This window comes from Bos indicus, chromosome 21 (genome assembly GCF_029378745.1).
Source record: "Bos indicus isolate NIAB-ARS_2022 breed Sahiwal x Tharparkar chromosome 21, NIAB-ARS_B.indTharparkar_mat_pri_1.0, whole genome shotgun sequence".
Lineage (NCBI taxonomy): Eukaryota > Metazoa > Chordata > Mammalia > Artiodactyla > Bovidae > Bos > Bos indicus.
The window spans coordinates 30,067,960-30,092,730 of NC_091780.1; the positions used below are offsets into that span (position 1 = coordinate 30,067,960).

General features: G+C 39.8%; 1 long non-coding RNA gene across 2 annotated transcripts in view; it reads right to left on the reverse strand.

Moving 5' to 3' along the window:
* Window positions 1-24,771, reverse strand: part of LOC139178203 (uncharacterized) — a 75,680-nt gene that overhangs the window by 3,044 nt on the left and 47,865 nt on the right. Inside the window, exon 3 of one of the 2 annotated variants that reach the window (XR_011562620.1) lies at window positions 14,486-15,821. The exons of the other annotated variant lie outside the window; for it this stretch is intronic. This is a non-coding gene — a long non-coding RNA (uncharacterized lncRNA). Of the gene's footprint in view, window positions 1-14,485; window positions 15,822-24,771 lie in introns of those variants that run through there. 2 annotated transcript variants of the gene reach the window in all.

A 24,771-nucleotide genomic window follows, 5' to 3' on the forward strand; every position in this document is an offset into this window, starting at 1 on the left:
TTAGAGTACAAAGTGAAACACGGCAAAGGGTAACAGAGTTTTGCCAAGAGAACGCACTGGTCATAGCAAAATACCCTCTTCCAACAACACAAGAGACAACTCTACACGTGGACATCACCAGATGGTCAATACCAAATCAGATTGATTATATTCTTTGCAGGCAAAAATGGAGAAGCTCTATACAGTTAGCAAAAACAAGATCAGGAGCTGACTGTAGCTCAGATCATGAACTCCTTAAGGCCAAATTCAGACTTGAATAAAGTAGGGAAAATGACTAGGCCATTCAGGTATGACCTAAATCAAATCCCTTACAATTATGCAGTGGAAGTGACAAATAGACTCAAGGGATTAGATCTGATAGACAGAGTGCCTGAGGAACTATGGACAGAGGTGTGTAACAATGTATAGGAGGCAGTGATCAAAACCACCCCCAAGAAAAAGAAATGCAAAAAGGCAAAATGGTTATCTGAGGACGACTTACAAATAGCTGAGAAAAGAAGAGACACGAAAGGCAAAGGAGAAAAGGAAAGATATACCAATTTGAATGCAGAGTTCCATAGAATAGCAAGGAGAGATAAGAAAGCCTTCCTAAGCGATCAATGCAATGAAATAGAGGAAAGCAAATGAATTGAGAAAGACTAAAGATCTCCTCAAGAAAATTAGAGATACCAAGGGAACATTTCATGCAAAGATGGGCTCAATAAAGGACAGAAATGGTATGGACCTAACAGAAGCAGAAGATATTAAGAAGAGGTGGCAAGAATACACAGAAGAACTATATTAAAAGATCTTAATGACCCAGATAACCACGACGGTGTGATCACTCACTTAGAGCCAGACATCTTGGAGTGCGAAGTCAAGTGGGCCTTAGGAAGCATCACTGTGAACAAAGCTACTGGAGGTGATCGAATTCCAGCTGAGCTATTTCAAATCCTAAAAGATGATGTTGTTAAAGTGCTGCACTCAATATGGCAGCAAATTTGGAAAACAGCAATGGTTACAGGACTGGAAAAAGGCAGTTTTTATTCCAATCCCAAAGAAAGGAAATGCCAAAGAATGTTCAAATGACTGCACAATTGCACACTAGCCACTAGCACACACTAGCCAAATAATGGTCAAAATTCTCCAAACTAGGCTTCAAAAGTATGTGAAATGAGAACTTCCAGATGTTCAAAGGCATACACACCAGAGATCAAATTGCCAATATCCATTGGATCATAGAATGAGCCAGAGAATTCCAGAAAAACATCTACTACTGCTTCATTGACTACTCTAAACCCTTTGTGTGGATCACAACAAACTGTGGAAAATTCTTAAAGAGATGGGAATACCAGGCTACCCACTGCCTCCTGAGAAACCTATATGCAGGTCAAGAAGCAATAGTTAGAATCCAACATGGAACAATGGGCTGGTTCAAAATTGGGAAAGGAGTATGTCAAGACTGTATATTGTCACCCTGCTTATTTAACTTATCTGTAGAGTACGTCATGTGAAATGCCAGACTGGATGAAGCACAAGCTGGAATCAAGATTTCTGGGAGAAATATCAGTAACAGATATGCAGATGACACCACCCTTATGGCAGAAAGTGAACAGGAACTAAAGAGCCTCTTGATGAAAGTAAAAGAGGAGAGTGAAAAAGCAGGCTTAAAATTCAACATTCAAAAAATTAAGATCATGGCATCTGGTCCCATCACTTCATTTCAAATAGATGGAGAAACAATGGAAACAGTGACAGACTTTATTTTCTTGGGCTCCCAAATCACTGCAGATGGTGACTACAGCTATGAAATTAAAAGATGCTTGCTCCTTGGAAGAAAAGCTATGACAAACCTAGAGAACATATTAAAAAGCAGAGACATTACTTTGCTGACAAAGGTCCATCTAGTCAAAGCTGTTATTTTCCAGTAGTCATGTATGGATGTGAGAATTGGACCATAAAGACACCCGAGCACTGAAGAATTGATGTTTTTGAACTGTGGTGTTGGAGAAGACTCTTGAGTCCCATGGACTGAAAGGAGATCAAACCAGTCATTCCTAAAGGAAATCAACCCTGAATATTCATTGGAAGTGCTGATTCTGAAGCTTAAGCTCCAATACTTTGGCTACCTAAGGCAAAGAGCTGACTCATTAGAAAAGACCCTGATGCTGGGAAAGATTGAAGGCAGGAGAAGAAGGGGACAACAGAGGATGAGATGGTTGGATGGCATCACTGACCTAATGGACATGAATTTGAGCACTGTCGGTGTTGGTGATGGACAGGGAAGACTGGCATGCTGCAATCCATGGGGTTGCAAAGCATCAGATCCAACTAAGCGATTAAACTTACCTCCATCTTTGCATCAACCAATTTTAGCAAGAATCCTGCTAAGGGGCTTAATTAAACCCCTTGATCACCCTTGATATGTGATGACTCTTAGATGTAATTGGGTTCTGCACCCTCCACTACCCGCTAGGTGACATCTAATTAGCCTGGCCTGTCTTCAGCAAAGAATCTTGCCAAGTCAGTTTAGCCAGAATCCCCCTTACCCTTGATGTATCCCCTTATTAATTTTGCATCTATTTACCCCCACCCTGCTTCTTGGTTTAAATTCCCACTTGACTGTGTGTTTGGAGTCGAGCCCCATGCCTCTCCCCTACTGCACAGCCCCAACTGCAGTAGTGCTTATGCCTGTCACAATAGTGTATACATGCTAAGTCACTTCAGTCATGTCTGACTCTTTGAGACCTTGCGGACTGTAGCCCACCAGGCTCTTCCATGAATGGGACTCTCCAGGCAAAAATACTGGAGTGGGTTGCCATGCTCTCCTCCAGGGGATCTTCCCAAACTAGGGATCAAATGTGTGTCTCTTATGTCTTCTGCACTGGCAGGCAGGTTCTTTACCACTAACGCCACTTGGGAAGCACAACACGGTTGGCACCTCTGCATGAAGTTTGCTTTAACATTTTAACAATTGTCGTGTATTTTTATTCCTTAACAAGGGAGACTCTGGAATGGAAATAGTAACTGGAAGGTATCCTTTGAGGAGACTTGTGCTGGGCTTCCACGCTCCTGTACCTGGCAGTCCTGAGCTGAGGGCTATCATGGGGAATGTCCTCTGAGGAGTGGAATGGGTGCAGGAGTCTGGGGGACATCTTCTGAAGGCATATGAAAGACTCCTGCTACCAGAGGAGAGGTAGAGAGATGATCACAGGTATCCCCGAGGGATGCAGCAGTGACAAGCTGACCTCATCTGTGCTATCTGGATCATGTGAGCTTTTAATGGCAACCCACTCCAGTACTGTTGCCTGGACAATCCCATGGATGGAGGAGCCTGGTGGGCTGCAGTCCATGGGGTCGCGAAGAGTCAGACTCGACTGAGCGACTTCACTTTTACTTTTCACTTTCATGCATTGGAGAAGGAAATGGCAACCCGCTCCAGTGTTCTTGCTTGGAGAATCCCAAGGATGGGGGAGCCTGGTTGGCTGCCATCTATGGGGTCGCACAGAGTCGGACACGACTGAAGTGACTTAGCAGCAGCAGCAGCAGCAGCATGCCTGTGTTCAATACCCTCCTTTCTTATCCTATACTGAATCCCTAGGGGGTAGAATTTCTCACCTGATAGTCTCCCAATGTCCATTTATGTCAATGGCCCACAGAAAGATGAAGGGGCACAGGGAGTGTCCCACTCAACAGATGTCCGTCTGCAAAGCCTGGGTTCTCATCTAACACCTCTGACTGTGGCTAATAGAGCTTGCTGTGGTGTTGGTGCTTAGGGAGCCCTCCCTGTGTATCTTGCTGGATGTACCAGGGCAGAAGGGTATACAGTGGCATGAGTGAGCCAAAAATTGTTTTATTATAGAATTCTAAGAGAAATGAAAGCCCCAAAGCAGACAGTCATCCGAACATCCCCAGTCACACATGTGCTCAGTTGCTTCAGTGGTGTCTGACTCTGTAACGCTATGGACTGTGGCCCACCAGGCTTCTCTGTCCATGGGGTTCTCCAGGCAAGAATATTGGAATGGACTGCCATTTTCTATCCCCAGATATTATAACATAGGATCCTTTCTTACTGCCAACTTCTATGCTTTTTACTTTGTATTGCTTCTCTTATAATCTGTTAAGTGCTTTCTCTGTGCCAGGACCTGGGCTGAATTCTTGACTGAATTAATACCCACAGAAGCCTGAAAAGAAGAGAGTATAATGCTCTACTCTAGTGAAAAGCCGAGATCTGCCAGTTGATGAGAGGTTTACTGGCAGTGACTCAGAGGGAGTGCAGGCAGAAGGGGTTCACCATCGCTTAATCCCACACTCCATCGGCCTCCTCACCCTTTCACCCTCTCCTGCACTGGGGTCTGAAGCTTGTATTTCTCCCTCCTCCTGGAGCCTGCCTTCAGGCTTGGCTCTGGCTTCACTGGAGAAACCTTCCTCATTTTCAGAGGTGTTTCTGCCTTCTTTGGAATGTCACTGGCACTCCCCACAGTAGATGTAAGCGCCCCATCTCCCCTACTGCTTATCCCCAATTCAAGGGCAGGGCTCACAGTGTAGTCACTTTCTACTCCCCAGGATGCACAGCACAGCCTGGATGGGTTTTAAGTCTGCAGATACATGTGCTGGATGTTACATGATCAGTGCTTAGGTATTAAGAGGCAGGCATTTAAAAATCCTCCATTTTAAATTCTTGTGCGTGGTTTAGAGCAGTGTGCTGTTGAAAATGTATTGGAGGGCTTAATAAAAACTGGAAGATGGCTTTGATATCCAAAGTTGTGTCATTATTAAAAAGCTTTAAAAATTAGCATTTCCACGGGTAGGATGCTTTTCTATCCATATTTTTGTCTCTTCATCAAGCCATCTGCTTGCATAATTTCATTTCAATTCCACAGACACCCACGGGTGGCCCTACTCTGGTATCCAAATCCTGGCTAGTCTTGCCCTAATTCTTCAGGAAACATCAAATGAGAAGCCTGAAGCTCTCCCTCACTTAATCATCATGACCATCTCTGAGATTCACTGTATTGTCTAAAGTGAGATGCCCAGGAACAAGGTGTGACCTGTTGTTAGGAGCTGGCGAGAGCCAGCCGGAACCCCGACCACTGCACCACTCTCTGTGGGGCCCACTCACTCTGCTCTCCTGGCCTTGCTGGGGCCTCCAGGGCCTCAGCCTCTACCTGCATGTAGGGTCCTAGGCTGCCTTCTCCCCTCACTGGGTTACTGTGACAGAATCTTTGAGCCTTGGAAATTCCTCCCAAAAGTTGCTATGGAAACTCACAGTGGGGGTGTTGGGTAGGATGTGGTGTGAAGCCTCCCGGCTGATGCAGGAAGCCTGGAGCAGGGTGCTGGCAGCTCTGCTTCAAGCAGCCCCAGTGTTTCTCACCCAACATGTGTGTCCCAGAGTGCGGAGGAGGTAGCCACTCTGCTCCTTTTCTGTTTAACTCCAGTGTGAACTTTGGGGAAGCGGAGAGCTCCTGGAGCCCAACCACTATGGGTCAGAACTAGTGGAACTGCAGCCCTAGAAGCCAGATGTCAGGGTGGCAGAGATTAGACCAACAGCCAAAGATGGACAGAGCGCCAACTCCCCCCCACAGAGTGCCCACAGCGTGTGCTCTCTCCCTTGGCAGGATGGTGTGTAGCAAGGAGGAGCTTGCCTCCAGCTGGGTTTTGGATGGTAACCTCCAGCATCCCACATCCCTTCAGAGACCTCTGATTCTTAATGAGCAGCTATTTGGTTCCACCTGCTCCAAACTCAGTGAAGACTTGCTGCAGCCAGTGGCAGATCACCAGCCACCTCAGTCTACTGAACTGAACCTTGTACATGGAGACCACTGGCCTGAGTTCAAAGCCCAGCTCCAGCTCATTCCAGCTGTCTACTCAGTTTTCCCTTCTGCCATGGAGTCAGAGTGATGTCCAAGGTGGCGCTGAGGACTCAGGGAGATGACATGCATGGTTGTCAGCCTCATTGTTCAAGAGAATTTACAGCTCACCCGGCACAGGAGCTGTGGAGAGCAGGGAAAGCAGAGGTGTACTCACCAACCACAGCTTCCTGGCAGACTCAGAACCTGCAGTTATGACGCCAGTCTATGAGAACTGCACTGCCAAGGGGGCCCCGGGGTGGGCAGGGCCAGAAGCAGCCAGACGGGTACTCAAGGCACTTGATCCCACATGTTAACAAAGGACCAGATTTTCACAGGGTTGCCTGCGAAATTTTCTCTTTTCACACAGTTCTTAAAATAAATCTTGCTGAAGGGAGGATTTCACAGAGAAGTGACAGATATATCCTGTTCTACATAAGATGACTAATAGCCCACAAATGTTCCCAAGAAGCATAAGCTGGAGAATATTGGAGACACAAAAGCCCTGGTGACACAGGGGCCTTATGGCCCACGTGAGGAAGGGGCGGGCCACAGCAAATCTAGCTTTGCCAACAAACAAAAATCACCCTTATCTGAACACATAGTGAACACCCACTGTGTGTGAGTCTTCGCTGGGAATAAGGCAGGCTTGGAGATATAAATAAGGGATGGTCCCTTGTTCCCTGGGCATTATAGTACAATTAGGAGGTTAAGACACAAGCAAATACAAAATTGGGCAGCCTGGTAAGAAATCCTAAAAGAGATACAAAATATGGGCTCCTGAAGACTGAAGGATTGATTTCTCTACTTTGATGGGCAGAGAGGGATATGGAGGTGGGGAAGAGGGAGAACAGGATAATCTGAAAGGGCTTCAGGGAAGTTGTGGGTTTCTGAGATTGAACAAATCAGTGGTAGTTGTCCTTCAGTAATCATGCTCCGTTGGCTCCAGGAGCCCTGAAAATACCAAAAATCTGTGAATTCTTAAATTACTTATATGAAATGGCACAGGACATGTATACATTTGGCCCTCCCTATCCACAGGTCTTGCATCCATGGATGCAAACCAACATTTCAACTCATGGTTGGTTGAATCCACAGATGATGAACCTGTGGAAATGGAGGTTCTACTATATATTTATAAGAATCCAGGAATTATGTAAAGGAAATACAAATCAAGCTTTAAGGAAAAGAAAGCCTGTCTGAACATTGTTAAAGAGTGGATAAATGTATAACTGATTCACTTTGCTGTACACCTGAAATGGATACAACATTGTAAAGCAACTATACTCCAATACATTTTTAAGTTAATTAATTTAATTGGTGGCTAATTACTTTAAAATATTGTGGCGGTTTTTGCCATACATTGACATGAATCAGCCACAGGTGTACATTTGTCCCCCATCCTGAAACCCCCTCCCACCTACCTCCCCCTCCCATCCCTCTGGGTTGTCCCAATGCAGGGACTTTGAGTGCCCTGTTTCATGCATCGAACTTGGACTGGTCATCTACATTTTTAAAAAATATATTGAAAATTGAGGTTAAGAGAGAAATTTGAAAAACAATGCATTAGGGGAGATTATGTAACTATGTTTTCAAGGAATATTTACTTATATTAGATGAAACTGGAGGGGCCCCGAATAGCCTCCTATCTTTGAAAGTGATGCTCAAAGGGGAAATAAGAACTACTGGTAGAAAACAGAAGCCAAGTATACTTGTGGTCTTTTTGAACATTCAGTGTGTTCCCCCAACTCAGATATAGATGACAGTATAAATGTGCCATTTCCTTTTTCTGTCTTAACTCATTTAAACACATTTACACAAAAATAATGATAATCCTAAATTTATTGTGGAATTTTAACCTATGTGTGTATAATGCCATCAGTAATAGCACAAAATATCTATATTTTACTGGGATTACATTAATATTGATTTGAAATCAGTTTTGATAAATTAAGATACATATTTTAATCTCTAGAGAACTACTAAGAAAATAACATCTAAAATATAGTAAAAAGAGCAATGATAACAAAGGAATTAAAATGGTGAAATAGGAAGTATCTACTTAGTGCTAAAAAAAAAGAAAGAAGCAACAGAGGAAATAAAAAAGTATGAGGCATAAAAATTAATTATCAAAATGGCATACATAAGTACAATCATATGAATAATTACATTAAATGTAAATGGATTGAACTCTCTAATCCTGTCAAATATTTTCAAATTCAATTAAAAAATAAGATCTAAGATACACAATTTTGATCCAAAGGCATACGTAGGTTCAAAGAGAAAGAATACAGAAAGATATACCATGTAAACAGTAGCCATAAGAGTGCTGGAGTGGTTGTACTAATATCAGACAGAATGAAACTAAGGCACATCAAAAATTTATGGGATACAGCTAATGCAGTGCCTATAGGGAAATGGAGAGCTTTGAATGGCTATATTAGAAAGTTAGATCCAAGTTAACTTCGTGTGCTCCAACTTTTAAGAACTAGAGAAAAAGAGAAAACTAAACTTAAAACAAGTCAAAGGAAGGAAATAATACAAATTAGAGAGGAAAGCAATTGAACAGAGAAAAGAAAAGCAATATAGAATATCAATGGACTGAAAGTTGATTCTTTGAAAAGATCAGTAATATTTGCTAAGCCTCTAGGTAGACTGACCCAGAAATGAAAGAAAAATTAAGAAAAACATGAAAGAGAAAGGACATATCATTGGTGAATTTACAGAAAGGAAAGGGGAATTATTATGAATTATTATAAAGGAATACTGTCAAGAACTTTATGACAACAAATTAGACAATTCAGGTGAAATGAATAATTCCTACAAAGACATAAATTAACAAAGCAGACTCAAAATGAAGTAGAAAATATGAACAGATCTATTAACAAATTAAAAAATGAATTTGTAATTTAAAATCTTCCCAGGAGGAAAAAAATTATTAATCCCTTCAGATGTCTAGTTTATCACTTAGTCCTTTCTGATGAATGAGCTATCAGCTTGACTGGCTGTCGTCCTGGTTCTTTTGCTTCCTCTTTCACTGGTATTTATACTTTATACACTTTCCTCTGCTTACCTTGGGGTTACTCTCTTTCTTGTCTTGGTTTTGAAAATTTATTTCAATAATGGTCACTATTTCTTTTCTAATGGATGCACTTAAATATTCCTCAATTACCATTTTAGCAGCATCACTCAGGTATTGACACATAGTCATTCTTTATGATTCATTCATGAATATTTCATGTTTTCCACTGTGATCTTCCTATCCTTTGAATTATTCAGCAATGGATTTCTTTAATTTCCTGAGGACTATGCCTTATTGGGCTATATTTTATCATTGATATTTTATCTTTGAATAGCTACTAGATACCACTATGTGTATTAAATACACTATTCCGTTATTCACTGAGATTGGTGTTGTGGCCTTTTATCCTCCAACTTGGCTAAAATCTCATACAGACTTTGAGTGCAGGGTTCTAGATGTGCTCATTAATTTAAGCTTGCTATTCACACTGTTCACATGTCCTTCGCTCTTACTAAATTTTGGCCTGACTGGTTTATTCATTATTGAAATTTATTTTCATATATGTGGGTATGTCAGTTTTTGCTATGATTTTTTTTACATTTTCACTGTTTTAAAAATTTTAGTTTGAATACCATTGGTGAGGTTGAATAGTGTTCCTATATTTAAGACATTTATTTTCTCTCATTTGTAACCTAACTATTTATGTCCTTTGCATGTTTTAATATTGGTTTGTTGTTCTCTTTCTTACTGATTTGTAAAAGTGACTAATAAAACTAAGCATGTGTCTATCATATAAGATGAAATATTTTCCCTAGTTTCTCATTTTTGGTTTAGTCATACGCTTAACACAAAGTCCAGAATTATCTTGTCAAGTTTCACAAAACAAAGAAACTTTTTGGGCTTCTTATTGGGATTGTATTGGAATAGTAAATCTTCTAGGCTATGTGTATAGTGCAGCCTTCAACCTTTTAAAATAAAATGGACAGAGAAAATATAAGTAAAAGAGCAAAAATTAATAAAGCAAAAAGCAAACATATAGAAAATCAGTTTATCCTTTGAAAAGGCTAATACACTGATAAATCCTGATAAAACTACTTGTAATAAAAAGAAAGAATAGCCAAAAATCAGAACATGTTTTAAAAAGTAGTAAACAACTCACTTTCCCTTCAAACAGGTAAACTAAACAAAATGGACAACTCTCTAGAAAAATGTACTTCACCACGACTGACATGAGAGAAATATGAATAGCACCACAAAAATCTACTAGATTTATTATCATTCCAAATAAAACCTGTATAGGCCTGAATGACTTTACCCACCAGGTTTACCAAATACTTATGGGGGAAAAAATGATGCTAATCTTACACCTTTTCAGAGCACGTAAGAAGTTACACAGGCAGACCTTGTTACACTGCCTTCACTTTTGTTGTACTTTGCAAATATTGCGTTTTGTTTTGAAATTGAAGGTTTGTGGCGATCCTCCTCTGAGCAAGACTATTGCACCATTTTCCCCAACAGTATATGTTCTCTTGGTATTTTGAGTCACATTTTGGTAATTTTAGCGCTATTTCAAACTTTTTTCATAATTATATTTGTAATGGGGCTCTGCAATCAGTGACCCTTCCTACTGGAATTGTTTGGGGCTCCATAAGCCACACCCACGTAAGACGATTGTTGTGTGTTGCTGTGTGTTGAATTTAACGTGGTGTGAGTTCTGTCTGCTCCACCAACTGGCCACTCCCCATCCCTCTTTTTGTGTCTCCTTATTCCCTGAGACACAATTTTAAAATTAGGCCAATTAATAACAGTTCAGTGGCCTCAAAATGTTCAAGGAAAGGAAGAGGTGCATGTTTCACTCTAAATCAAAAACTAGAATTAATTCAGCTTAGTGATGAAGGCATGTCAAAAGCCAAGATAGGCAGAGAATTAGGCCTCTTGTGCCAAACAGTTAGCCAAGTTGTGAATGCAGAGGTGACATTATTTTAAAAAATGCTGCTCCAGTAAACACACAAATGATAAGAAAGCCTAACTGCCTTATCGCTGATATGGAGAAAGTACTAATGGTATGGATAGAAGATCAAACCAGCCATCAGATCAGATCAGATCAGATCAGTCGCTCAGTCATGTCCGACTCTTTGCGAAACCAGCCATAACATTCCCTTAAGTCACAGCTTAATCCAGAGCAAGGCCTTGTTGCTAAGTTGCTTCAGTCGTGTCCGACTCTGTGTGACCCCATAGATGGCAGCCTACCAGGCTCCCCCATCCTGAGATTCTCCAGGCAAGAACACTGGAGTGGGTTGCCATTTCCTTCTCCAATGCATGAAAGGGAAAATGGAAAGCAAAGTCGCTCAGTCGTGTCCAACTCTTAGCGACCCCGTGGGCTGCAGCCCACCAGAACAAGGCCTTAATTCTCTTCAATTCAATGAAATGGGGATATTGCAGCTGGTGATTTGAAGTTGAAGCCATTGTTCATTTTCCATCCTGAAAATGACAGGACCCTTAAGAATTATGCTTAATCTACTCTTCTTATGCTCTCAGTAGAATAGCAAAGCCTAGATGACAGCACATCTGTTTACAACATGGTTTACTGAATATTTTAAGTGCAATGTTGGGGTGTTGGAGAAGACTCTTGAGAGTCCCTTTGACTGCAAGGAGATCAAACCAGTCAATCCTAAAGGAAATTAGTCCTGAATAGTCATTGGAAGGACCAATGCTGAAGCTGAAAAACTCCAACACTTTGGCCACCTGATGCGAAGAACTGACTCATTGGAAAAGACCCTGATGCTGGGAAAGATTGAAGGCAGGAGAAGGGGACAACAGAGGATGAGATAGTTGGATGGCATCACCGACTCTATGGACATGAGTTTGAGCAAACTCTGGGAGTTGGTGATGGACAGGGAAGCCTGGCGTGCTGCTGCCCATGGAGTTGCAAAGAGTTGGACACGAATGAACACTGAACTGAACTAAACTGACTGAGGCCTGTTCCTCAAAAATAAAAAAGAAAGAAAGAAATAAAAAGATTCCTTTCAAAACATTGCTGCTCACTGAGAATGTCCCCCAAAACATTGAGAATGTATCCAAGAGCTTTAATGAAGTTAATGCTGTCTTCATATCTGCTAATACAACATCCATTCTGCTGCCCATAGATCAAGAAGTAATTTTTATTTCAAGCCTTATGAATTAAGAAATATATATATTTTTAAGACTACAACTGCCATAGAAAACGATTCCTTATTTAGCTCTGCAAAGTTAATTGAAAAGGTTCTGGAAAGAACCCCCCCAATCTAGATGCCATTAGGGGCTTCCCCAGTGGCTCAGCAGTAAAGAATCTGCCTGCAATGTAGGAGATGCGGCTTCAATCCCTGAGTTGGGAAGATCCCCTGGAGGAGGGCATGGCAACCCACTCCAGTATTCTTGCTTGGAGAATCCTTGGATGGAGGAGCCTGGAGGGCTGTAGTCCATAGAGTCACAAAGAGACAGACACAATTGAAGCAACTGAGCATGCATGCATACACAGATGCCATTAAGGACATTTTTGATTCATTAGAAAAGGTCAAAATATCGACATTAACAGAGCTTTGGAAGAAGTTGATTACAACCTTCATGGATGACTTTGAAGGGTCCAAGACTTCAGCAGAGGAAGTAAGTACACATGTAGTGGAAACCATAAGAGAACTAGAAGTGGAGCCTGAAGATGTAACTGAACTGCTGCAATCTCACAACAAAACTTTAACAATTGAGGAGTTGCTTCTTATGGATAATCAAAGAAAGTAGTTTCTTGAGATAGAATCTACTCCTAGTGAAGAAGCTGTGAAGACTGATGAAATGATACAAAGGAATTAGAGTATTGCATATCCTTAGTTGATAAAGCAGTGACTGAGTTTGAAAGGATTGACTCCAATTTTCAAAATCCTACTGTGGGTAAAATGCTATCAGATAGCATTGCATATTACAGACAAATTATTCATGAAAAGAAGAGTCAATTAATGTGGCAAACATCAATGTTGTCTTGTTTTAAGTAATTGCCACAGCCACCCCAGACTTAAGACACTGCCACTCTGATCAGTTAGCACATCAGTCAGCAGTCATCTACATTGAGGCAAGACCCTCCACCAGCAGAAAGATTACAACTTGATGAAGGCTCAGATGATGGCTAACATTTTTAGCAATAAAGTATTTTTAAATTAAGGTATATACATTTTTAGAAATAATGCCATTGCATACTTAGAGAAAAGATAGTGTAAATGCAGATTAAAAATTTTTTTTATTTTATATTAAAGCATAGCTGACTAGCAATATTGTGTTAGTTTCAGGTTACAGCAAAATGATTCAGTTATATATATATATATATATATACCTTTTAAATTTTATATATATCGGATCAGATCAGTCACTCAGTCGTGTCTGACTCTTTGCAACCCCATGAATCGCAGCACGCCAGGCCTCCCTGTCCATCACCAACTCCCAGAGTTCACTCAGACTCACATCCATCCAGTCAGTGATGCCATCCAGCCACCTCGTCCTCTGTCGTCCCCTTCTCCTCTTGCTCCCAATCCCTCCCAGCATCAGAGTCTTTTCCAATGAGTCAACTCTTTGCATGAGGTGGCCAAAGTACTAGAGTTTCAGCTTTAGCATCATTCCTTCCAAAGAAATCCCAGAGCTGATCTCCTTCAGAATAGACTGGTTGGATCTCCCTGCAGTCCAAGGGACTCTCAAGAGTCTTCTCCAACACCACAGTTCAAAAGCATCAATTCTTCGGTGCTCAGCCTTCTTCACAGTCCAACTCTCACATCCATACATGACCACAGGAAAAACCATAGCCTTGACTAGACGGACCTTTGTTGGCAAAGTAATGTCTCTGCTTTTGAATATGCTATCTAGGTTGGTCATAACTTTCCTTCCAAGGAGTAAGCATCTTTTAATTTCATGGCTGCAGTCACCATCTGCAGTGGTTTTGGATTTATATATATAGAGAATTATATAATTTTAATATATATTCCTTTAAATTTTTTTTCTCATTTAAGTTATTACAGAATATTGAGTAGAGTTCCCTGTGCTGTATAGTAGGTCGTCACTGGTTATCTATTTTATAGATAGTAGTATGTACATGTTAATCCCAAATTCCTAATTTATCCCTTCTCCACCCCTTCCCCCTTGTAACCATAAGTTTGTTCTCTAAGTCTGTGAGAACAGACTTACTTCTGTTTTGTGTATAAGTTCATTTGTATTATTTTTTTAGATTCTGCATATAAGCAATATCATATGGTATTTGTCTTTGACTGACTTACATCATTTGGTATGATAATCTTCAGGTTTATCCATGTTGCTGCAAATGGCATTATTTCATTCTGAGTAATATTCCATTGTATATATGTACCACTTCTGCTTTGTCTATTCTTCTGTCAATGGACAGTTGTCAATTCAAATGTCAATGGACATTTAGGTTACTTCCATGTCTTGGCTATTGTAAACAATGCCCCAGTGAACACTGAGTTGTATGTATCCTTTTGAACCATGTTGTTCTCTGGATATACGCCCAGGAGTGGGATTGTTGGATCATATGGTAGCTCTATTTTTATTAGGTTGGTGCAAACATAATTATGGGTTCAGATCATGAATTTTAAATCATTATAACTAGGCTCACACATATCTTTATTAATCAAAAAAGGAACCATTACAATCAACACATATTTGCCACTGAAAAATATGTTTGCTTATTCCTATAGCATAAAAATCTGTGCTTTGGGATTCAACCAACTATTGGAAAAGCATTTTTTGCATCCTGCTGGCTGTGGAAGAGTTTGTCTTGAATAAAGTTGTCAAGATGCTTGAAGAAGTGGTAGTCAGCTGGTGAGAGGTCAGGTGAATATGGCAGATGAGGTAAAACTTCATAGCCCAATTTATTCAACTTTTGAAGTATTGGTTGCACAACATGTGGTTGAGCATTGTCATGGAGAAGAATTGGGTCCTTTTTGTTGACCAATTCTGGCTGAAAGCATTGTAGTTTTTGGTGCATCTCATCAATTTGTTGTGTATACTTCTTAGATGTAATGGATTCACCGGGATACAGAAAGCTATAGTGGATCAGACTGGCCACAGACCACCAAGCAGGGACCATGAGCTATTTTGGGTGCAAGTTTGGCTTTGGAAAGTGCTTTGGAGCTTCTTCTCAGTCCAGCAACAGAGCTATTCATCACTGGTTGTTCTGTACAATCCACTTTTCTCATACATCACAATCCAACTGAGAAATGGTTTGTTGTTATTATATAGAATAAGGGAAAACAACACTTCAAAATGACATTTTTAAAATTTCTGGTCAACGCATGAGGCACCCACTTATCGAGCTTTTTTCCTTTCCAATTTTCTTCAAATGCCAAACAATTGTAGAGTGGTAGACGTTGAGTTATTGGGCAACTTCTCCTGTAGTTGTAAGGCATAAGCTTCAATGATGGGTTGGCCACTGTGCTCCTCATCTTCAAGGCTCTTGTCTCCTTTGCAAAGCTTCTTGAACCACCAGTGCACCATATGTTCATTAGCAGTTCTGGAGCCAAATGTGTTGTTGATGTTGTGAGTTGTCTCTGCTGCTCTATGTCCAATTTTGAACTCAAGAAAATCTCTTGAATTTGCTTTTTGTCTAACATCATTTCCATCAGTTCAGTTCAGTTCAGTTCAGTCACTCAGTCATGTCTGACTCTTTGCAACCCCATGAACAGCAGCACGTCAGGCCTCCCTGTCCATCACCAGCTCCCAGAGTTCACTCAAACTCACATCCATCAAGTCGGTGATGCCATCCAGCCATCTCATCCTCTGTCATTCCCTTTTCCTCCTGCCCCCAATCCCTCCCAGCATCAGAGTCTTTTCCAATGAGTCAACTCTTCGCATGAGGTGGCCAAAGTACTGTAGTTTCAGCTTTAGCATCATTCCTTCCAAAGAACACCCAGGGCTGATCTCCTTTAGAATGGACTGGCTGTCTAAAATAAGTATAAAAATAAACAGCAAATAATGTCATTAGCAATATATATATATATATATATATATATATATATATATATATATATAAAGTGAGAAATGCACATTAAAATGATGTATTACATAACAACATTTATTTAGAATGTATTCCAAAATCAAACAGCAAATTTCAACAATGCAAAAATTACAATTACTTTTGCACCAACCTAACAGATCCTTAAGGAACCTCCATACTGTTCTCTACAGTGGCTGTACCAATTTACATTCCTATCCACAGTACAGGAAGGGAAGTTTCCCTTTTCTCCACACCCTCTCCAGCATTTATTTTTTATAGATTTTTTTGATTATGGCCATTCTAGCTGGTGTAATGTGATATCTCATTGTAGTTTTGATTTGCATTTCTCTAATAATTAGTGATGTTATGCATTTTTTCATGTGCCTATTGGCCATCTGCATGTCTCTTTGGAAAAATGTCTATTTACATCTTCTGCCATTTTTTTTTTTTTTTTTTGCTGAATTGTTGTTTGTTTCTTGATATTGAGGCACATGAGCTGTTGGTAAAGTTTGGAGAATAATCCCTCATCAATTACATCATTTGCAAATATTTTCTCTCATTCTGTGGGTGTCTTTCATTTTGTTTCCTTGCTGTGCAAAAGCTTTTGAGTTTAACAGAAATCAACTGCATTTCTATACATCAATAACAAAAGATCAGAAAGAGAAATTAAAGATATAATCCCATTTACCACACATCAAAAAGAATAATATACCTAGGAATAAACCTACCTAATGAGACAAAAGACCTGTACTCTGAAAACTATAGAACTCTGATGAAAACATTGAAGGTGACACAAACAAATGGAAAGCTCTACCATGTTCTTCTGTTTGGAAGAATCGATACTGTCAGAATGACTATCCTACCCAAGGCAACTTACAGATTCAATGTAATACCTATCAAATTACCCATGACATTTTTTGCAGACTGGAACAAAAAATCATAAAATTTGAATGTAAATACAAAAGTCCCCAAAGAGCAAAAGAAATCTTGAGAAACAAAAATGGAGCTGAAGGAATCAGATTCCCTGACTTCAAACTATACCACAAAACTACAGTCATCAACATAGTATGGTGCTGGCACAGAAATAGAGATCAATGGAACAGGATAGAAAGCCCAGAAACAAACCCACACACCCATGGGTGTGTATGATTAATCAATCATAGATTGACTAATCTATGATAAGAGAGGCAAGACAATACAATGGAAGGAAGACAGTCTCTTCAATAGTGCTGGGAAAACTGGACAGTTACATGTAAAAAATGAAATTAGAACATTCTTTAACACCATACCCCAAAATAGACTCAAAATGGATTAAAGACCTAAATGTAAGACAATATACTATAAAATTTTTAGAAGAAAGCAGGCAGAACACTCTTCATAGCAATATCTTTTTTGATTCATCTTCTAGAGTAATGGAAATAAAAACAAAAATAAACAAATATTTTATATGCACTGGGAAACCAATTCATGTGACTCCCTTTATTGCAACGTTCTGACACCAAATCCACAGTCTCCAAGTTTTGCATGTAATGAATTTCTTTAACTTATCAGAGAACTGAGGTCTCAGGCCAAGTAACCAAATTGAAATCTACATAGACATAGGCAAACTATAGAGAAATAGAGGGAAAAAACTGAAGGGAAAGACTAGAGATCTCTTTAAGGAAATTGGAGATATCAAGAGAACATTTTATGAGAAGATGCACACCATAAACAACAGAAAAAACAAGGACCTAACAGAAGCAGAAGAGAATAAGAAGTTGTGGCAAGAATACACAGAAGAGCCATACAAAAAAGGTCTTAATGACCTGGATAACCACAATAATGTGGTCACTCAACTAGAGCCAGACATCCTGCTGTGTGAAGTCAAGTGGGCCTTAGGAAGCATTACTATGAACAAAGCAAACGGAGGTGGTGAAATTCCAGCTGAGCTATTTCAAATCCTAAAAGATGATGCTGTTAAAGTGCTGCACTCAATATGCCAGCAAATTTGGAAAACTCAGCAGTGGCCACAGGACTGAAAAAGTCAGTTTTCACTCCCATCACAAAGAAAAGCAATGCCAAAGAATGCTCAAACTACTGTACACTTGTGCTCATTTCACATGCTAGCAAGCTAATACTCAAAATTCTTCAAGCTAGGCTTCAACAGTACGTGAACCAAGAACTTCCACATGTACATGCTGGGTGTATAAAGGCAGAGGAACCAAAGATCAAACTGTCAACATATGTAGGAGCATAGAAAAAGCAAGGGAATTCCAAAAAACATCTGCTTCTGTTTCATTGACTACACTAAAGCCTTGATTGTGGGGATCACAACAAACTGTGGACAATTCTTAAAGAGATGGGAATACCAGACCATCTTACCTGTCTCTTGAGAAACCTGTATACAGGACAAGAAGCAATAATTAGAATCAGACATGGAACAATGGATTGTCATTTCAAAATTGGAAAAGGAGTATGTCAAGGCTGTATGCTGTCACCCTGCTTATTTAACTTATATCCAGAGTACATCATGCAAAAATGCTGGGCTAAATGAGTCACAAACTTGAATCAAGATTGCCAGAAGAAATATCAACAACCTCAGATATGCAGAAGACACCACTCTAATGGCAGAAAGCGAAGAGGATGTGAAGAGCCTCTTGATGAGGGTGAAAGAGGAGAATAAAAAAGTTGTCTTAAAACTCAACATTCAAAAAACTAAGATCACAGCATTCAGATCCATCACTTCATGACAAATAAATGGGGGGTAAATGGTTTTCTTGGTCTCCAAAATCATGGCAGACAGTGGACTTCAGCCACAAAATTAAAAGACACTTATTCCTTGGAAGAAAAGGTATGACAAACATGGGCAGCATATTAAAAAGCAGAGACATCACTTTGCCAAAAAAGTTCTGTATGATCAAAGTTATAGTTTTTCCAGCAGTCATGTACGGATATGAGAGTTGGACCATAAAGAAGGCTGAGTGCTGAACAATTGATGGTTTTGAATTGTCATGCTGAAGAAAACTCTTGAGAGTTCCTTGGACAGCAAGGAGATCAAACCAGTCAATCCTAAAGGAAATAAACCCTGATATTTATTGGAAGGACTGATGCTGAAATTGAAGCTCCAATACTTTGGCCATCAGATACAAAAGGCCAACTCACTGGAAAAGATCCTGATGCTGGGAAAGATTGAGGGCATGAGGAGAAGGAGACAACAGAGGATGAGATGGTTGTATGCCATCACTGACTCAATGGACATGAATTTGAGCAAACTCTGGGAGATGTTGAAGGACAGGGAAGCCTGGCATGCTGCAATCCATGGGGTCACAAAGAATTGGACATGACTTAGTGGCTGAACAACAACAACAAATATAGAGAAAAGCAAGATGCAGGCATTTATTTACTGGAGCAGACAAGAGCACATACCATAAAAGCTAGTACAAGCTGACTGTAAGAGTGTGAAGTCTCTGAGGGTGGCAGACAGAGAGCAATTGACACCCTCCTTCACGTTCTCCCTCTAGGAATCCTACCAGGTATTCATGGGAAAGACTAGGAAGGATCTTGAGAAAGCTTTCCTTCTAGTACCTGCCAGAGGATGGAGAGCAGACTCCACCCAGAACATATCTCCTCCATCTCCTAGAGGATACAGAAGGCAGAATCTAAAGGGGAAAAAGGAAGCACTAGTGAAAACCTGGGCTTTCTTGGTGGCTCAGTTAGAAAAGAATCTGCCTACAATGCAGAAGATCACTTGAAATGCAGGAGACCTGGGTTTGATCCCTGAGTTGTGAAGATCTCTTGGACAAGGAAATGACAATCCAGTCCAGTATTCTTGCCTGAGAAATCCCATGGACAGAGGAGCCTGGCAGCCTATAGAACATGAAGTCACAAGAGTTGGACACGACCTAGCAATTAAACCAACACCACCAGTGAAAAACCACTGGAGATAACAAAACAGGAAAATGAAGCTCTACCCTGAGGGAGTAGAAGAAATTTACTAGAAATAGTCTTGAAAATGGATGATCATTCCCAAGACCCAGGTTCACAGTGCCTGCCTAAAACTGAGGATAGGGCAATAGATATTACCATAACCGGAAAAAAAATAGTAAAATCCAACCAACCAAATGGTAAAGAATCTGCCTGCAATGTGGGAGACCTGGGTTCAATCCCTGGGTTGGGACGATCCCCTGGAGATCCCCTGGAGTGGCATGGCAACCCACTCCAGTATTCCTTCCTGGAGAATTCCATGGACAGATGTGCCTGGTGGACTACAGTCCATGGTGTCGCAAAGAGTCGGACACGACTGAGCTACTAGCACTTTCGCTTATATCCACAAAACTAGAACAAAGTTTTAAAGAGCTGTGGGACAACGTCAATCCACATATTATTGGAATCTCAGAAGGAGACAAAGGACAGAAAAAGGAAGGAGAAATAAACACTAGGATTTTTCAAACATAGTGACAGATTCCAAACCAGTGGCTCAAAAAGCTTAGAAAATACCAAGGAGAAGGGAGGAAGAAGAAAAGAAAGAAAAAAGTGAAGCATGTCATATTCAAAGCACTGACAACTAAAGAGAAAATCATGATGGCAACCAAAGAGAAAATAAATGTTATCTGTAGCAGAGCTCCCCAACCCCAGGCCACGGACCATTACTGGTCCTTGCCCTGTTAGGATTAGGAATGCACAGCAGGAGATGAGCAGTGGGCGATCAAGCAAACTTCATCTGTATTTACAGTCATTCCCCATCACTCACATTCCAGCCTGATCTCTGTGGCAGTATTCAATTCTTAGAGAAGAGAGAACCCTACTGGGAACTGTGATTTAACTGCCAGGGATTTAGGTTGCATGCGTCTTACAAAAATCCTCTGGAAACCATTCTGCCCACCCCATCCCTGTCTGTGGAAAAATTGTCTTCCACAAAACTGGTCCCTGGTGCCAAAAACACTGGGGACCACTGATCTGTAGAGGGAAAAGTGTAAGAATTACAGCAAATTTATCATCAGAAATCACGAAAATGAAAAGATAAAGAGTTTCATCAGTAATGTGATAAAAGAAAAAGAACGGTCAGCCCCCAAATTCTTACTCAGTCGCAATATTCTTAAAAATTGAAAATGAAATAAAGACTTTCTCATAAAAACAGAAAACAAAAACACTGCTATCAGATTAGCCCTACTCTAAAAGAAATGTTAAAGGAAGTTTTTCAGGCAGAAAAAATTAGATATAGTCAAAAACATGGATTTACACAAAGCAATGAAAAGATCAGAAGTGAAATAAATGATGACAAAATAGAATATTTTTTCTTATTTCAAATGTGTTATAACTGGTTTTTAAAACAAAAATAATAATAAAAATATTGTGTGATTATAGTAAATGTAAAACTGAAACATGACAAAGGCATCAGAGGTAGGAATTGGGAATGTGTTGTTACAAGGTTTTTTATACTATATGCGATGCAGTATAATATTATTTAAAGGCAGACAACATTATTTTCAAATGTATGTGGTAAATCAAATTAATGTTTAAGAAATATTTAAATAATAAGTCGATAAGAAGATGAAACAGAGTCACAAGCAAATGTTCATTTAAGCCAATAGAAGGCAGAAAAATATGAAGTAAACAAAAATGAAACAAACAGAAAACAGCTAGCAAGATGGGACAATTTAATCTATGAATAATCATTTTTAATACGAATGTTCTAAAGAAGTCAATAAAATGACCAAGGTTGTCAGAATGGATAAAGAAGTAGGACCCACTCATCTGTCACCATGAACACCCTTTACCTGTCTCACCCTCCTCCTCTGACTACTACTATATACAGACATTGAAATATAATGCTGTGTGCTTGAAACTTCTTTAATGTTATAACCCAATGTTTCCTCAATTAAATTTTTAAATACATAAAATTTAAAATCCAACTATAGGATGTCTACAAGAAACCTCCTTTAGAAACAGAAATATACGTTAAAGTCGAAGGACAGATAATACATGCATATACATGTACTCACAAATCAAAAGAAAACCAGAGTATCTGTATTAATTTCCAAAAAAGTAAATTTCAGAACAAGAATTATTATCAAGGATAAAGAGGGCTAATGTATAATTATAAAGGGGTCAATTGTGTAAGAAGTCATAAAAATCTTAAGTGTTTATGCACTTATCAACAGAGTTTCAAAATGAATGGGTGAAGAATCATAGATCTGAAAGTACAGTAGAGACAAATCCACAATTATATATGGAGTCTTCATCACTCACCTTTCAATAATTTGCAGAACATGTAGGCAAAAAATATCAGTAAGAATGCATGTACCTGAACGCCATCAACTCACTTGACCTGACATTTCTAGAACACTTCGCCCAACATCAGCAGAATGGACGTTACTCTCAAGTGCACATGGAAACACATACCAAGACAGACAACACTCTGGGCCCCAGAAAATAACCTTAACATACACAAAAGAACAGAAATCATGCATAGTTGCTCTAATACTGTAATGAAATTAAACTAAGAATCAAGAGCAAAAAGACAGCTGGAAAATCTCAAAATATTTGGAAATTAAAAACACACTTCTAAGCAAAACAAGTGCCTCAAGAAGGAAATCTCGAGAGAAACTAAAATATTTTAAATTAAAGAAAAATGATCAAAATTGGCGAGATACAGCAAAGCAGGGCTTAGAGGGAATTTATAACATTAAACATTTATATCTGAAAAGAAGAAAGGTCTGAGATCAGTAATGCAAGCTTCCATCTTAAGAAACAGGAGAAAGAAGAACAAATTAAACCCAAGACAAACAGAAGAATGGAAATAATAGATAAGAGCAGACACGAAAAAAATTAAAGATCAATGAAACACAAAGCTAGCTCTTTGAAAGATCAGTGAAGTTGATAATATTCTAGACAAATTGACCAAGGAATAAAATGGAGAAGAAACAAATTACCAATATCAGGAACGAAAGACTTTAATACTGATCCCATAGGCATTAAGAGGCTGACCTAAGAACACTACAAATAACTCCATACCCACACGTTTGACAACTTAGATAAAGTGAACCAATTACTGAAAGACACAAACTACCAAAACTCACCCAGGCAGCAGATAAACTAAATAATCCCACATCTATTAAAGGAACTGAATTCCTAGTTAATCATTGTAAAACAATTTTTTTTCTCCAATGAAGAATAGCTAATTCCCAAAGTTCCCACTGGTGAATTTTACTGAACATTTAAAGGCAGAAATATTTATTCCACACAATATCTTCCAGGAAATAGAAGAGGGAGAAACACTTTCCCACTCTTACCAAGAGACCAACGCTACCCTGATATTTCTCATGATCACAGACACAAAATCCTCAACAAAATATTTGGAAATCAAAGCTAGTAAGGAATATAAAGATATAAGACATCACCACGAAGTGAGGCTCATCCCAGGAATGTATGATTGGTTCAACATTCAAAAACTAATCAATATAATTTTCAATAATAATAGAAACAAAGAAGAAACCATATGACTCCAGTGCAGAAACAAATTCTAAGCCCCTCCTATCCAAATGGCATTAATTCTGGGCTGACTTACATGGGCCCAGTAGATTGAGCCTTTGTCCTCTTGAAAACCTGAGGTTTTCCCAGCAGCAACTATTCCTGACAAATAAAGAAGAAGAAGAAGAAAAAAAAAAACAAAACACGTGGCTATGTAATGATCTGATTTATTTCTTACACTCACCAGACTCAAGCCATAGGCAAGGCAAGAAAACAGCATGCCAGGGGCTCCTCTGAGCCTGCATTTACCCATATCGCAAATCATCCTTTGTTTGCATCGCAGCTGCCTCTCAAATTCCTTCCCAGGTTGGAGTTTCCTGGCTCTGATTTGCTCTGCTTCTATTTGAGTTTCTCATCTGCACCTAGTCTTTCATGTTTTCCATGTGTTAAGAGCACAAGAAAGGAGCCAGCACCAGGGCAGCTGAGAGGAAAAGGCAGGACTCGGTCCCTAGTGGACCAAATTCTGTTCGGCAAAAGCTGCCAGCTGGATTTCACGGGCTTCCCTGGTGGCTCAGAGGTTAAAGCGTCTGCCTGCAATGTGGGAGACCCAGGTTCAATTGCTAGGTCAGGAAAATTCCCCTGGAGAAGGCAATGGCAACCCACTCCAGTATCCTTGCCTGGAAAATCCCATGGACAGAGAAGCCTGGTAGGCTACAGTCCATGGGGTCGCAAAGAGTCGGACATGACTGAGGGGCTTCACTTTCACTTTCCTTCACTTGTACGCTCAGGCACAAGGATGTTAACCTATTTGTGTTTTCCTCTCCTTAGTGAAGTCACTCAGTCGAGCCGACTTTTTGCGACCCCATGGACTGTAGCTTACCGGGCCCCTCCGTCCATGGGGTTTTCCAGGCAAGAGTACTGGAGTGGGTTGCTATTTCCTTCACCACAGGATCTTCCCAACCCAGGGATCGAACCCAGATCTCCCACATTGTAGGCAGATGCTTTACCATCTGAGCCAGCAGGGAAGTCCTTTCCTCTCCTTAATTTATTGAAATTACTCACTTCACACATTCATTCTCAATCTCTTCCCAAAGCCCTTTGTGTTAGGGAGTGAATCATCCCCGATCTTTTTATTTTTTAAATTATTTTTAAAATGTATTTCATTGAAGTATATTTGATTTACAATGTTGTGTTAGTTTCTGCTGTACAGCAAAGTGATTCAGTTATGGATATATATAATAGCTTTCATCTGCTAATCCCAAGTCTCAGTCCATCCCTCCCCCACTGTCCCTCCCCCTAGGCAACCACAAGTCTGTTCTCTCTGTCTGCGAATCTGTTTCATAGACAAGTTCATTTGTGTCGTATTTTTGATTCCACATATAAACGATATGATATTTGTCATTCTCTGACTTACTTCTCTTAGTATAATAATCTCCATGTCCATCCAT